General features: G+C 36.8%; 1 long non-coding RNA gene across 2 annotated transcripts in view; it reads left to right on the top strand.

Annotated features, from left to right (window-relative positions):
- Positions 1 to 16,025, top strand: part of LOC122212709 — a 49,927-nt gene that overhangs the window by 11,332 nt on the left and 22,570 nt on the right. Inside the window, exons 2-3 of one of the 2 annotated variants that reach the window (XR_006199262.1) lie at positions 6,079 to 6,117; positions 9,766 to 9,896. This is a non-coding gene — a long non-coding RNA (uncharacterized LOC122212709). Of the gene's footprint in view, positions 1 to 6,078; positions 6,118 to 9,765; positions 9,897 to 16,025 lie in introns of those variants that run through there. The other variant, XR_006199263.1, reaches the window with a different exon arrangement.

Raw genomic sequence — 16,025 nt, 5'->3', positions numbered from 1 at the left:
CGTCTTCAGGGCTCATCAACTCTCCCGGGGTCCTCTCGCCCTCCCAGATCTCCGAGGGTAGAATTGTTGACTTTTAACATTCCAGATATTAAGTCCTGCTGGCTGTTAGAACTCACGCAGTCTGTCCCCTCCACTTTTGCAAGCCAGACGCAGGGGCTATGCCTTACTGGGCGGGCTGCCCCTCCACCACACCAGCCCCATCCCACCAGTCCGTGTAGCTCACACCGCCTCTCCGCCCTTCCTACCCTCTTCCGTGGGCCTCTTGTCTATGCTTGGCTCCGGAGAGTCCGTTCTGCTCGTCTTCTGGTGGTTTTGTGGCTTGTTTAGGCAGGTGTGGGTGGAATCCAAGCGATCAGCAGGACAAGGTGAGCCCAGCATCCTCCTACGCTGCCATCTTCTCCTCCCTTTCACTTCTGTATGTTTTAAAAGAAATTCCATTAAATAGTGTGAGCCTCTGAATTGTATTTAATAATGAAAGACAAAACAAAGTATCTCCCTTCAGGTTTTTTATTTCATAACTCCTTTCCTTGTCTAGCAGTAGGGAAGTTTTATTCTGGTTAAAGACTCAACTTTTATGAAAATAATGATTATGAATGAAAATGTTTAAATATGATCTGGAAGATAAAGTTGGGTATTTAAAATATGTGAAAATGCCAGTGGTGTTTGTTACATATTTTTAAAACCTGAATCATATCTTACTGGTTTGAAACACTTCATGGGATTTGGCAGAAGTTGTTTTTAATGTTTATTTCGAGAGAGAGCGCGAGCGAGGGAGGGACAAAGAGAGAGGGAGACCCAGAATCTAAAGCTGACTTCAGGCTCTGAGCTGTCAGCACAGAGCTCGATGCAAGGCTTGAACTCATGAACCATGAGATCATGACCTAAGCCAAAGTCCAACACTTAATTGACTAAGCCACCGAGGTGCCTCTGGCAGAAACGTTTAACATGTGTGTTCTGGAATTTTTAGTTATTTTATGGAAATGATAAAAGTTATTTTGAAATAGAACATAAGAATTACATGTGTTAACTTGGAAAGCAAGGAAACCTACATCTATATGCATTAAGTCAAGAAGACAGAAACTACTGCAGGTTTTTCAGTTATTTTATTTTATAGTTAGGTGTTCTGAGAAAACTTGCTTAGTGCTTGCTTGTTTGTTTTAATGGCTAAAAGAAATGTTTAGAATAGTTGGTTTCATTTTTTTCCAGTATATTACCCTAGGTATGCAGTGACAAAGTCACTGATATTCCCTGGTCTGAAGTAGACCAGGACCTTTTTTAAAGTTTGTACTGAGTTCTCTCTCTCTCTCTCTCTCTCTCTCTCTCTCTCTCTCTCTCTGTATGTGTGTGTGTGTGTGTGTGTGTATACACACATATACATACAGAAAAGTGCACATATTGTAGGAGTGAACCTCAATGATTTTTACCAAGTGAATATCCCTGTCCCTTGCATCCAGATAAAGAAACAGATCACCTGGCACCCCATTAGGCTGTCTCCTGCTTCCCCAAAAGGTAGTACATTGTCTTAACTTCTTACAGCATATGCTAGTCTTGTCTGCTGTATGTAATTTCATATAAAAGGGATAATACAGTATGTGTACTTTCATGACTGACTACTTTAACTTAACATTGTTTGTATAATTCATCCATATCGTTGCATGTAGTTGTAGACAGCCATCATCGTTGCTCTAAGTATCCCTATTATGTGAATATACCCCAATGTATCCTTCTGTTGTTACTGAAGATTTGAGTAATATCCAGGTTTCAGCGACCACAAGTAGTATGTTGTGAACATGTTATTCTGTGTCTTTTGGTAAACATTTGTACACATTTATGATGAGCATATGCCTAGAGAAATGGAGCTCTGGGACCATAGAGGTGGCCTAAGTTCACTTTCAGTAGAAACAGCCAGCTAGGCTCCTAAAGAGTTTGTGCCAAGTTTACAGCTCCAGAAGCTGTGTCTGAGAATTCTGGTTGTTGTCCATCCTCATCAACACTTGGTATTTTCTCTTTCCTTTCTGTATTTTCTGTTTTTATTACTTTCTAAAATTTTATTGTATCTTTTCACTAATCTCTGCACCCAATGTGGGGCTCAGACTCAGAACCCTAAGATGAAGAGTCTCACGCTTTATCAACTGAGTCCGTCAGGAGCCCCTATTTCTGTACTTTCTAAATGGCTTAGGTGATTATTGAAAGGTATCTCATTATGGTTTTAATTTGTATTTCCTTGATGGATTTTCGTCGGTTTAACGGCCCTTTGTGTCCCCTCAAAGAGAGGTTTTTTAAGGCAGAGGAATGTTTTCAAAAGTGATAGATGGGCAGGGAAAGGGATGAGTAGATATGACATGGAATCAGGGAGCTGCCCCTGCCTCTGTCCTAGAGAGCACTCCCAGTTAAGCTGAGGCACTGCTTCTGAAACGGAGCTTCCTCACCTGCTGCTGTGAGTACCTGCATATGCTGGAGTCTACACCCTCTTGGTAGTTGACTTTCTGCTACTTTGAGAGTTGAAAACAGAAGGATTTTTTCCTCACTTTTGCCTTTTAAATTCCTACCAGTGCCTCCCGTTTGAGGGACCTATCAGGAAACCAGGCCAGAGAATCTGCAAGTGTCCTTTTCAGCACACCACCTTTCCCTCAGAGCAAAGAAAAAAGCTTGGGCAGTCAGAAAGTAAACTGCATCCTGACTATGTCGATCCCAGTGCTCTTTACCTTAGCCCTCTAAATATTAAGGAGCAAGGGGAGGTTTGTAAGGATGGTAGCCATAGCAATCTGCATATCAATGTGCACCAACATTTTCAGGCAAATATTTAACCAATAGATTTCATGTGTGTAAGCCTTTTATAAAGTGCTCTGGAGAAATAAAAAGTAAAGTACTTGCCCTCATACCTTTATAACTTCTTAGGGAATAAAGAAAAATACACATGGAACATCGGCGAATAATAAAGAAAATTGGGAGGGTAAATTGTGATAGTAGACAATGAGTCCTGAATGATTTGTCTGAGAGCAGGAGGGAAGAAATGGCAGCTAAAGTAGTTGAGCATGCCATGGGGTTGACTTGATCTCAAAAGGTAAACGCTGTTTGTAGAGGTGAAGGAAAGAAAGAACAGCATTCTGGGCCACAGGAACAATATGAATGGAATAGAGAGCACAGGATTAGGCCGTGGCATCTTTCCAAAACATTAAGATCCTGTCTTATTTTGACCTCAAGTATGCTTTAGAAGAATAACACAGAGTTAACAACCTAAATTTTTATAGCAAGTTTGCTGTGAACTTAGAAACCTGGAAACCACACTGCAGTAGGAATAAGGGAACTAAGATGTTCACTTGAGAGGGTAGAAACCTAAAAGGAATGCCTATGAAGTGTTAGGTAGAAGAGAGTGTAAACTTTTTTAGTCATTTGAAGAGGAAGAGCTTGAATCAATGCACTGCAGTTAGAGGTGCTCAGTTATAAATTCAATGAAAAGGAATTTTTAAAGTTTATTTTGAGATAGGATACACAAGTGGAGGAGGGGCAGAAAGAAAGGGAGAGAGAATTTCAAGCAGGCGCCACGCTGTCCATGAGGAGCCTGATGTGGGGTTCAAACTCAGGAACCACAAGACCATGAGCTGAGCTGAAGTCAGAAGCTTAACCAACTGAGCCACACAGGTGCCCCAGTGAAAAAGAATTTTTTGAACAATTGCTATCCAAAAATGAAACCCACTGCTCGTGTAGATGTAATATCTTGAGCCCTGAATTATTCTCACAGAAATTAAGTGACCAAGTATATCAGGGAATTCCTGTAATCAGAACGAAGAGGATGATCACCAAGTCCCTTTTCAAAAAATAGGGGCAGTTGGGGTGGCATTTATCAAGAAACCTGAAAGCCGGTTAGTTTACACTTTAAAAACTGATACAATTAGTTTTTCCTACCTGTCTACTTTGTGCCAGGTGCAGTCAAGAGTATGGTGAATAAAATAATTCTGTGTTCTCTAAAACAAATGTGAAGAAACTTTAGTCTTAGAAGGTGCTCCATGAAAAAAAAAAATGAGTCTGAAGGAAAACAATTTTGAGAAATTCTGTACCCACTTACCTTTTTAATAGTAATTCACAGAATATAAAAGTTTCATGGCTCTGTGATGTCCTTTAATAAATGACTTTGCTTAATCTCTGAATCATGCAGCGTTCTCCAAATTTATCTCAAAAAATAATCTGTTTAAAGTGCATCAACATTCTGGATCTGGTGTTTCTACAGAACTAATTTTGGGGGTACAATTTAATTATAACCACAACTGCTGCCTATGGGTGCCTATGGTTCTAGCAAAGGAAATAGGTAAAACACAATCTGTTTCAACATTGGAGAGGGGCAGAAACTCATTTCTGGAAAAGGTAGTACATACCTAGAACCTATAGGATAGGTTATATTACTGGGAAAGAGGATGGGAAAAGAGTGTTTGAGACCTAGGAAACTCCAAATGTGAGGGGCTACTTGTGATTATGATACACTCTTGAACAGCATGGCACATTTTTAAGAAATGCTTAATATGGAATATATATTTAATGTATATTTAACACAGATTTGTTTTGTGTCTCACATTTTTTTGTAAGCCCACTACAAAGGTTATTGACACACAGAAATAATGGCCCAAATGTGGGAAAGAAATGTGGGGGCGCTCTGGTCAGAAACCTTTGCTAGAATGGTCTAACATGAACCTCTTCTCTGTTTAAATGTTTTTAGTCACTGAAAACACTCTTATCTCATGATGTATTTTTTCCTCCTTATAGTAAGATGAAATCCACCTTTCTGGAAATTTCACCTGCCCCAGGTCTGCATTCTTGAGTTGCAGAGAAAGAACTCTGGGCTTTATTACTGTGGGAGTACCAGAGTCATTGTCTATTGGTGATGGAATTTAAAATAAGGATCTATTTAATGGAGTTTTCAGTTGCTCTGCACATTAATTTTAATACCAGACACTTCACCGCTTTTAATATGTGAAATATATCTGTATGTCTTAAAGTTTTCTTAAGACTACAATATAAATACTGAGTTTTATAGAACCTGTATTTATCAAGGGAGGATTTTGGGGATTTGGTTTCAGCATCGTTTTGTAAAAATGTTAGATCTTAGGAATATTTTCATAATTCAGCAGGGTGTGCCATGTTAATGGACATGAGCAGCAGGATCCTTGGACCACATACTAGAATTACTCCTCAGAGTGCTTGTAATTTCAATTCCAGAGCCTAATGATAGCTGTAATCCATTTGTTTGTCCTCTCTTTTTGAAAGTGATTCACAGCAGCCCAGTGATTTTGGAAATCTATTTCTTTTGCTCAATTCGAAGTTGGTAGTCAAAATTTAAATTAAAGTGGTATTGGAAAAAGACATGGTAGGGATTGCAAAAAAAAGGAATGGATAGAAAAATATTTTCTATGAGCAAAAGATGCTTTTAAAAACCACTTAAATCACTCAGGGACAAATTAGAATTTTCTTTCTTCTTTTTCGTCTCAGGCTTCAGTGTTTAGAATTCTAAAGTTGAAGGAAAATATATTCTTCTCTTGGTTGAAATTAAATGGTTTTAAATTACTCAATAACTTCTAATTCTAGTTTAAACATGAGATATATGCAATATATCTTCACACGTTGTATGTATGTGGTATAATTGGTATTTCAAAATTAATATGTATAAAACTTTTCTTTAAATGAGTTAAAATTACTTTGGCTCAACTTTTAACAGAATTCAAATTTTAGATATGCTCTAATTCCATTGGAACAAATTCCATGATTTTATAAAATGAGGAAACTGAGTCGAGTAAAGGTTAAATAATTAATATTAGAATTAGACGTGGAAAGGTCTTGAGTATTTTCACTCTATATGGTTGGTGTGCTTTTTTTTTTTTTACTTACTAAGAGACAAATAGTGTTACAACAAATGTAAAATTGTTTTGATTATTCAAATAGTGATGGGAGTCTTACTTTAATAAATATGGTTCAGTTCAAGAAAAAAGAGAAATCAGAATATGAAAATAAAACTTGAATAAACCTAAATCACATATGGTGTGATACTCATATTTCTAATCTTCATTTTTTTTTTTTTTTTGTCATCAGGGAAATCATCTTTTGGGATCTTATGAAGAACTTCTTATGGTAAGAACATATAATCAACCAAATTTTTATAAAAATGATCATAACATGTTTATTGCATGACATTCTCTGTGTTTTCAGATACAATGTCCAATAAACAAAGGGCTGAGAAAAAGTAGATTGCTCGTCTTTACATTCTTTTTTCCCATTAACCTGATTTATTCATTTATTGACTTATTGATTTGAAACATAACCTGGTTTGTTTTATTATAGTACCTATCACCACCAGATTGTTAATTTGTTTATACCTTTGTTGACTGTCTTTATCACTAGAAGGTACTTCCAGGGGTGCTAAAATGCTTACTTACTGACAAACATCTGACCTATACTAGAATTTTGTTGAATGGATGGCTTATACCAATATAATGATCACCTATTATGTACCAGTCACTGAGCTAGATTGCTTCAAAGAAACATTTCCATTTATCCTGATAGTAAACCTAAGAGGTAGGTATTAGCTCCATTTTATAGTCAAGGAAGTCTGAGAGCAAGAAAATTATTTGCTCTAGGTTGTTATTATTAAGAAGGTGCTGGAACTTGAAGTTTCATTTAGCAATGTCAGATATCAAACTCTTATGGAGTAGATAGCCTGAAACTCAAAATTTGAAAATTATGTAAAGGAGAAAATGAACAGGAAACTTACACAAAGTCCAGAAACAATGTTTAAACACAAATTCCATTTCAGAAAACCTCACGGATCACTGATCCTGGGATATCTGCATGTGATCCTGGATAACTGATTCCCTAGTTCCAACTTATTCATGCATATTTGACACATGTCTAGCAAAATGAATAAAATTTTTGAAATGGAATATAAGCTAGTTTTAATTATTTAGGTGCTTATTAACCACTTGATTCCATATTTGTCTTGTAAATAATAGAAACATTGGTAGACCGAGAGGGTATTATACCAAGTAAAATAAGTCAGAGAAAGACAAATACTATATAATTTCACTAATATGGGTAATCTAAAAAACAAAACAAATGAATAACAAACTGAAAAAATGGATAAATGGACAAAACATCAACTAACAAAGATTCTTAAATAAATAGAACAAAGTGATGGTTGCCAGAGGGGAGGTCGATGGCAGTAAAACTGATGTTGAAAGAGAGTGATATCCCTGAGTAGAGTGAAACCAAGAATTAGCTAAATCAAGGCAAGACGGAGATATAGAGTAAGTTAAAAGTAAATTAAATAGTTGCTTTTTATTGATGTGTGTAAGCATCCTTACTCTTGTTGTTGTTGTTGTTGTTGTTGTTATGGTTAATGCTGATATATCTCTGAAATTAGTAATCTTGCTTAGTGTATCTAAGAAACATATGGTTTCCCCATCATGTTCTCTTCCTTTTGAAATTTTTGTGGATTGAAATAAACCTTTGGTTTATTTACTACCTGTATGTATTGAAATGAGTGCCAGGTTTACATTCATAGATCAACTTGTAAAGGATTGGAAGCATAGTGTTTTCCTTAAGGACTAAGGACACCCGTCTAATTTGCTGGGCTATGGCACACCAAAGTGCCAGGGTATGTTTTATAGCATTTGTTACTAATCTAATAATCTGCATTCCTCTGATGAGGTGTACATGCTGGCCTGGTACCTTACCTCCACTCATCTAACCTTAAACCCTGAGGAAAAACCCCAATATTTTGCAAGATAACCATGTGGGAAGGAGATTGTTCTGAGTAACCCAAAAGTATCGTCAAATGTGTATTTATGTACAGAGATTGTGTGTGTATATGTATTTATATGTGCATGTATGTATATGACTACAAATAGTAAACTACTGCTGTATCATACAAAACTTGTAGAGTTGAAGGTCAAGACGGAGAGACTAAAAAAAGACTACATTTGCTGAGTTTTAAGGAATTATTAAGGAATCCTTTAAGATTCACATTCAAAAATTTGAAAAGAAACCAGTCTTCTCTCTTCTTTGTTCCATTCTCTCTTCTCCCCTCCTCTCCCTTCCACTCCCTCTCTCTCCCTAATATGTATGTACATGACCAGAAAGTAAATGTTTGAACTTGTGAATATGGAAATTTTATTGTCATTTACATGAAATTAGAATGTTGGAAGAATCACCTCCTATAAATTGGTATCTCTAAGATTTGTAAGATCTTTGAGAGAGTGATTGAAGTAGAAACTAAAATCTTCAAGAAATGAAGAGGAATAACACGAGGGATAGGAGCTAACTCTCAAGAGTGGTATGCGGTAATATCTGATGACATGATTCAAAGCTAGAGTAATTCAGAGAGAAGGAAGAGGGAATAATCTAGAACTGGAGATGAGCTGTAAAGAGAACGAACACTTGTCCCAGTACAGTCTCAAGCGTGTGAGGAAGGACGGGGTAAAACAAAATGATCCATTGGGAAAACACTTTTCTCAGAGAAGATCCAGGGCTCCTTTGAGCAAGATGAGGAAGGGAACATTCAGAGTCAAGTGTCAAGATCCTGGGGACTTTGAAGATGATGCATTGTGAATTGCACAGAACACAGTGGGCAAGTTTTAGGAACTGTGGAAAGCTGAGAGAGGGGGAATAAACAGGAGCTGTGCAGAGTCTAAAGGGGTGAAAGTGTGGGAATTGAGAACAATGCCAGGAGGTTTTGATGATGATCTGAAAGAAGCCAGAACAGAGGGTGTGGGGGTAGTGGTCTTATAGAAGGGAGAAGTGGTGAGAACCTTTTTGTGTCTGGGGTACCCTGTGTACTACTTGTGAAGGCAGTGGGAAGCAGGAAAAGTCCAGTACTGTACCCATGCACCTCTCTTTTGACCATAGTTGTGGAAGCTTTTGACATCTGCTGAAGGGTTGGTTCTCTCTTAATCTGGGAGCGAAATGTTAGAATTTTGCAGTAAATTTCTAGTTCATATAATACTTATTTTTGAAGTGAGTAATAAAAAAAATTACTTATATTCTGACCAGGCCAATTGTAATTTCTTGAGATTACGTGGGAAGAGATGGTGGGCATTATCTCAGGGTTTCCCACAAAATTTTACATTGAATAGGAATCTTGTTTAGATCAATCTCAAATTATTTTTCCTTATTTTCCCAAATTATTTTGCATTAAGCAATAGGTGGTTATGTTTAAAAGCTATCCCTTTTGTATTTAATTTCTCCCTTGACTTGATTAAGCTCAACAATTTTTCACTGCAAGATTTCTCTCACCAGGAGGTCTTTCACAGCTCTCCTTGTTATCCTTCCTCTTCTTTTGGTTGTCTGGTAATGAAATCATCATCCTATCTTTTACAGCATCACAGGCTGATAACAGCATGAACACAGTCAGGGGATTCTTGCTCTCATTAAGCTTTTAATTTCTTTATTGACTTTAAATTTGAGAGGCTTTTTTTAATAACGAGAAAGAAACATGTTTGTATGTTGGGTTAATAGCATTGTATTAAGTAGACTGTAGATGATATTTTGGGGGGGGGGGGAGGATAAGCTTTTCTCTTATCCTAATCAGAAATGAGATGTTTTCCATTTCTGAACTCCTTGTTTTTAAAGGAGACCTTCCACCATATGAATTACACTATAAACATTGCACTACTTTCTAGAAGATTTTAATACTTCCTAGAAAGATTTTAAGAAGCCAGTGACTCTTAGGTGAAGCTCTCTAAACACCATTTTAGCTGATTTGTCTATGTTTTTAAAATGCAGTGAACAAGTATTTATTGAACACCTCCATTGTGCTATGCACTCTTCTAAGCAATGAGCATCATTGGTGCTTCACGGAAAAAAAAATGTGGTTGCTCTCAAAGAACCTATATTATAGTAGCAGAGATACACAATGAACAGGTAAACTGATTTAAATAATGTTCTTAAATTGTCAATAGTTATATGAAACATGAAAAAAATTAAGCAGGATTACATGATGGAGTGTCTGGTGGGATGGAGGGTGGGAACGCCCAAGAAGGTGGTTAGAGAAGGTTTCTCTGCACAGCTGATAATTCAGCCAAAAGAATTATTTATTACATTTAATCTTTTTCTCACTAGGTTTGGAAAACTGATTACATCTGCATATTGAATTAGGGTAGCATATCAGTATTTGGCATTGAAACTAATGGGAAGAAATAAAGATTTATTTTAAATAGTAAATAACTTACATAAAAGGATACAATCAAATATATTTACTTTTATTTGAGGTTCTTGAAATAATTAGAGCCTTGCCATAAAGGGGAAAAATGAAACAGGTAAACGTGCACAAAACCTGGATGTAACTCCACTGTGGGTAATATTCTATAGCTCTCCAACTAGTTGACACTAGTCACATGTGACTACTGAACATTTGAAGCAAGGCTTGTATCTCACACTGAGATGTGCGGTAACATAATCTATTTCAAAGACCTAGTACAGCAAAATATGTATATATGTGTGTATATACATTATAGGTTGAAATATAATATTTGGACATATTAGGTTTAATTACATATATAATTAAAAATTATATATAATTGTACATATTTAATATATAAATATATAAATAAGTATATACACATATAGAATTAATTGATTTTACTGGCTTCTTTTTACTTTTTAAAATGTGGCTACTAGCAAATTTAAAATTCTTTTTTGTGGTCACATTTTATTTCTATTGGTCAACACTGTTCCATAGAATTGCTAGTACCTCAAGCATATTGCAGAGAATTTACAGCCTAGTCATTTAGGTGAATTAAATGTTCATGAAAGATGGCATATTTTCCAATTTACATGACAAAATCCAAGTAGAATTTATTTAAGACAAAATAATACTGAGGTTATATTATAACCAATGTCTATTAATGTTTGGAAATAATGTGCTAAAACAGAGTAATCTTTGAAATCTAGTGATTTTTATATGCTTTTAGGAAAAAGAGCATTCTAATTTGTTGGGAGACATAGATTGTCGTCTAGAATACCTAGCTACATTGTCTAAGTTAAATGGATAATTTTTCAGTCTTCATGACCATGTACAGTCTGCACTAAAAGTTAGCTGTATTTTTTAGGGACCACCTTTGGGTATAAATAAGTGTTAGCTTTCATAAATGAAGCGATTCTAACTGGAAATTGCATTGATAGTTTTCATCTCATCCAAATATCTTTGCACACAGACTTGGCCTAAGTAATTCAAGCAGTCATACCATCAGAAAAACATGTTCTCTAGATTGAAATAGTTCTGATGAGAAAGAGGTTATCTTCTCTTGTCACTTGTTTGCTTGCTTGCTTGCTTGCTTGCTTGTTTTACACAGTCATTCCCCATGCTTGTAAGGCCTATTTTAAAGGCAAAAATACTCAGAATAAAATATTATACCTGTTCACAATGACCAGTTTAAGGTAAATAGAAAAGACAGACCCAGTTTTAAAGCCTTTAAGCACATAAAGTTTCTATAGAGTTCTTGACTTGACAGAGCACGATACTACCCAGTATGGTAAATATTTTTTTAGAATTTCCAAATGCTAGGGTTCTTCCAGGCCAAGTGGAATCCTCTTTAATAGTGACTAACTGCTTATTTGAGAATAAGCTCTTGTGATGGAGATTTTTCCTGAAGGATTACCTGTTTTTTATTCCATACATAGGGGAATCTCTTGTTGGTGTTGCTGAAATTTCTAGTCTTTGCATAGTGATCACTGTAATTGCCTAACAGTTACTCTAATACTTAGCGACCTAAAGCAACAGTTTTGTGAGCCTCACTGATTCTATGAGCTAAAATTTTAAGGCAGTCTGGAGCACCTGGATGGCTCAGTTGGTTAAGCGTCTGACTTCAGCTCAAGTCATGATACCGTGGTTCATGGGTTTGAGCCCCACCTCGGGCTGTGTGCTGACAGCTCCAAGCCTGGATCCTGCTTCAGATTCTGTGTCTCACTCTTGCTTTGCCCTTGTCCTGCTTATGCTCTGTCTTTCTCAAAAACAAATAAACATCAAAAAACAATGGAAAAAATTTTAGGGAGGCCATAGCAGACATAGATTTTCACTGTTTAGTGATGACGGGGTCCTGAGCTGGAGAGACTTCACACTTGCAGGTGAATGTACAGTTTCACCTGGAGTTGTCTTAATTCACAAATATGGCAGTTCATTTCCAATATTAGCTTGGACCTTAACCTGGATTCTCAAATGGTGCATCTACCTGTGGTGCTTTCATGGGTCTTAGGCTTCCTCATAGCATAGCTTCTTCAGATTGGTTAGATCCTTACATGTCATTTCAGAGTTGTGCAAATGAGTGTTAGGGTGAACAAGACAGAAACTGCACTGGTTTCTGTGACTTAGCTACAGAAATCTTACAGTGTCTCTGCTGCCCCTTGTATTTGTTGCAAGCAAATTACAAACCCACCCAGACTCAAGGGAAGGTGGGAGCATAGACTTTATCTCCTGATGGAAGACGTATCAGAGAACTTGCACGCATGTTTTGAAACCTTCAAATACTGGGGGACCAGTCTGTCTTCAGAATGAGTAATAGGCGCCTAGGTGGCTCTGTCGGTTTAGCGCCCAACTTCATCCCAGATCAGGCTCTCATGGTTAGTGGGTTTGAGCCCCACATCGGGCTCTGTGCTGACAGCTCAGAGCCTGGAGCCTGCTTTATATACTGTGTCTCCATCTCTCTCTGCCCCTCCCTCCCCCACCCCCCCCCCCCTCAAAAATGAATGAAAAAAAGGTTAAATAAATGAGTCTTGAAAGATAATTACAGAATTGCAAGGCAGGTTCTAACGAAACAGCTGTTTTTCTGGTAGTCTAATACAGATAATTAGATGATTTTTATTAATGGGTATTGGGGGTGGTAGGAGAAAAGTTCTTTGATCCATTAAGAAATTAACAGGTAACTAATTTTTTGGAAACTTGAAAAGATTTGGAATTTAAACTTTCAGCAACCAATCTTTTTTTGATTTATCTATAATAACTTTCATTTTCCTCAAACTTTATCTTTTTTAATTCTGAAAATAAATGCATTAGTCTCATTTTTTGAATAAATATTATATGCGTATACATAATAGAAAATTAACCCCTCCTGAATGAGACTGTGATCTTTGGATAATCATTACTTCTTTCATTCCTTAAGCTTTTGAAACTGATTTAGGATTATATGCTTTCTTATTTTTAAAATAATCACTCTCTGAAATGATCTTTGAAATACTGTGTGCTCATCTGTTGCTTTCATGCACATATAAGATGCATCTCTAATTACTCCCGCAGAATATTCCAGTGGGTACAAATACATGGACCCTACTTTTATGGAATTTACATTTTTAGTGGAAAGATACATAGAATAAATAAATATGTAAGTGACAAAAAACATCAGGAAGTCATAAGTTTTATGGGGAAAGAAAAATAGGGTAAAAACAAAAGAGAGAGCAAGTATAACAAGATAATGTGACAGGACTGGAGAGAAGGTGCAATTTTGACTTATTAGAGCATCAGGGAAGATCTCAATGGAATTACAATATCTGAACTGGAACTTAAGTGATGGGATAGTTGCAGATTTGTGAAAAGTCTGGGAGCTAGTGGCGACGGTATTGGTTGATTTTATGTGTTAACTGAGCTATAGAATGCAAACAGCTGGGAAAACGTTATATCTGGGTGGTCAGTGAGGGTATTTGTGGAAGAGATTAGCATTTCATTCAGGAGACTGAATAAAGACGTGTGCCCTCACCAATGTGAGTAGACCTCATCCAATCTGTTGAGGGCCTGAATAGAACCAAAAGACAAAGGAAGGGAAAATTCACTCTTTCTCTTGAGCTTGGATATTCATCTTTTCCTGTGTTCAAATATCAGAGCCCCTGGTACAAGGGCCTTTGGACATGGATTGAATTATACCAATTTGTGGAGGGAAGATTATGGGACTTTTAGATCTCTGCAACTGCATGAGTCAATTCCTATAGTAAATCTCCCTCCCTTCCTTATCTTTCTAATCTGTGTGTCTACATCCTATTAGTTCTCTTTTTCTAGAGAACCCTGGCTAATACAGGGATGATTTCAAGTAGAACAGCCTTACCAATCATTTACTACCTCCGTCTGTGTGTGTGTGTGTGTGTGTGTGTGTGTGTGTGTGTGTCTAAATTCCAATCTCAGAGAAAGCTTGATGCTACTCAAACATGAATAGGGTTCATACCTTAACACTTATTCCCCTTTGCCTTCCTCTACTTCTTTTCAGAAAAAAAAGGACAAAAATCAATAACAACAAAAGGAAAACAACTTCTCTTTTAAGATCCAAGTTAGTTAACTACTTGCCTTTTTCTCACCTTACAAAAAGTCACTTTCCCTTCTGTCTTTTCAGAATGTTTTACCACATCATATCGTGTTGTTGGTATTTGTGTGTTCTTTTGTTGTTGTTGTTTAATTTTATCACTAAATGGTAATACATTTGTTTTTCTGTTTTTTAGTTTTGTGGGTTTTTGTTTTGTTTTGAGGGGGGGTGCTTGTGCCCACCTCAAGTTTTTGGCACATAATAAACTAAAAACAAACTAACAAAAGTGTTTCTTTAATGTAGTTTTGAATCCAAAACCCATTTTCTTTTAACGTTACGAGATTGCTGTTTGACAGTAAACATTTGACCATATGTTGTTTTTGGGTCTTTATCAGCCCACCAGAGTGACATGATGGGGAAAAAAACCCTGATAATTCACCTGGGACAATTTTAGAACTTGAAAGAAAGTTTAATGGATTGACTATATTTTTTAGTCAGTGATGAAAAACAACCCCCGAATGAGAGGATTGATATTTGTTGTAGGAGATTTGCAGCTTTTCTTTTTTTTCAACGTTTTTTTTTGTTTTTTTTTTTTTTTTTTAATTTATTTTTGGGACAGAGAGAGACAGAGCATGAACGGGGGAGGGGCAGAGAGAGAGGGAGACACAGAATCGGAAACAGGCTCCAGGCTCCGAGCCATCAGCCCAGAGCCTGACGCGGGGCTCGAACTCGCGGACCACGAGATCGTGACCTGGCTGAAGTCGGACGCTCGACCGACTGCGCCACCCAGGCGCCCCGATTTGCAGCTTTTCTAACACATTCTACCAACTAATCCCCTCCTGTTAAGTGGAAATGTGTTTTCAGTGTCCTGTTATCTGAAGAACTACTCCTAGTGATTCTTTGGTAATTATAGGTTAGCTTGTCTATTAAGAACTGTGAACTAAAAATAACAAGTTGTGATAAAGCCTTAAGTGTGCATTCTCATACAAGAAAAAAAAACAGGGGAGGAAACATACTTTCTTCCCTTTGTTTTCATAAAACTCTTGCATCCTAGTTTTTCTCCTGTCTCTCTTCATCTGATTTTTAATTTTTAAAATGTATTTTGTTTAACTGCTTTGGGTTCTCTTCTTATTTAACTATGCTTCTCACCTCAAGTTCAAAGTTTATTTGATTATTTTCTCTCTAAATTATTGCTACTGAATACTGTATTGTTATTTTCGTTTACAAATCAGAGGAGTGATGACAGGAACAACTGAGTTGTTTCTAAAGAAACAGCTCAGAGTTTCTAAAGAAATCCCCATAATTGTCAATTGATAATACTTGTATTTTTGTGAATCTACTGTCTGCACAATAATGTTTTGAAAATATCTGTCTGGATTTTAATTTTTTTTAATGTTTATTTTTTTGAGAGGGAGAGGGACAGAGTGTGAGTGGGGGAGGGGCAGTGAAAGAGGGAGACACAGAATCCAAAGCAGGCTCCAGGCTCTGATCTGTCAGTACAAAGCCTGATGTGGGGTTGAACCCAGGAACCGCGAGATTATGACCTGAGCTGAAGTCAGACACTTAACGGACTGAGCCGCCCAGACATCCCTGGATTTTAATGTTTTATGTCATCCACCTCATTGACAAACTAAGGTTAGTTTCCTGACTGCTCTGTAATGATGTAGTGCTGATACTTCATCCTTGTGATCACTTTTTATTTCCTTTAATTTCACCCTTTTATAAAAGTGCTGTTTATCAATCCTAAAATTTCGAATTCTACTT

This window comes from Panthera leo, assembly GCF_018350215.1.
Source record: "Panthera leo isolate Ple1 chromosome A2 unlocalized genomic scaffold, P.leo_Ple1_pat1.1 chrA2_random_Un_scaffold_54, whole genome shotgun sequence".
NCBI classification, from domain to species: Eukaryota; Metazoa; Chordata; class Mammalia; order Carnivora; family Felidae; genus Panthera; species Panthera leo.
Note: the sequence above shows the minus strand (reverse complement) of the source record. Positions and strands in the feature narration are given on the sequence as shown.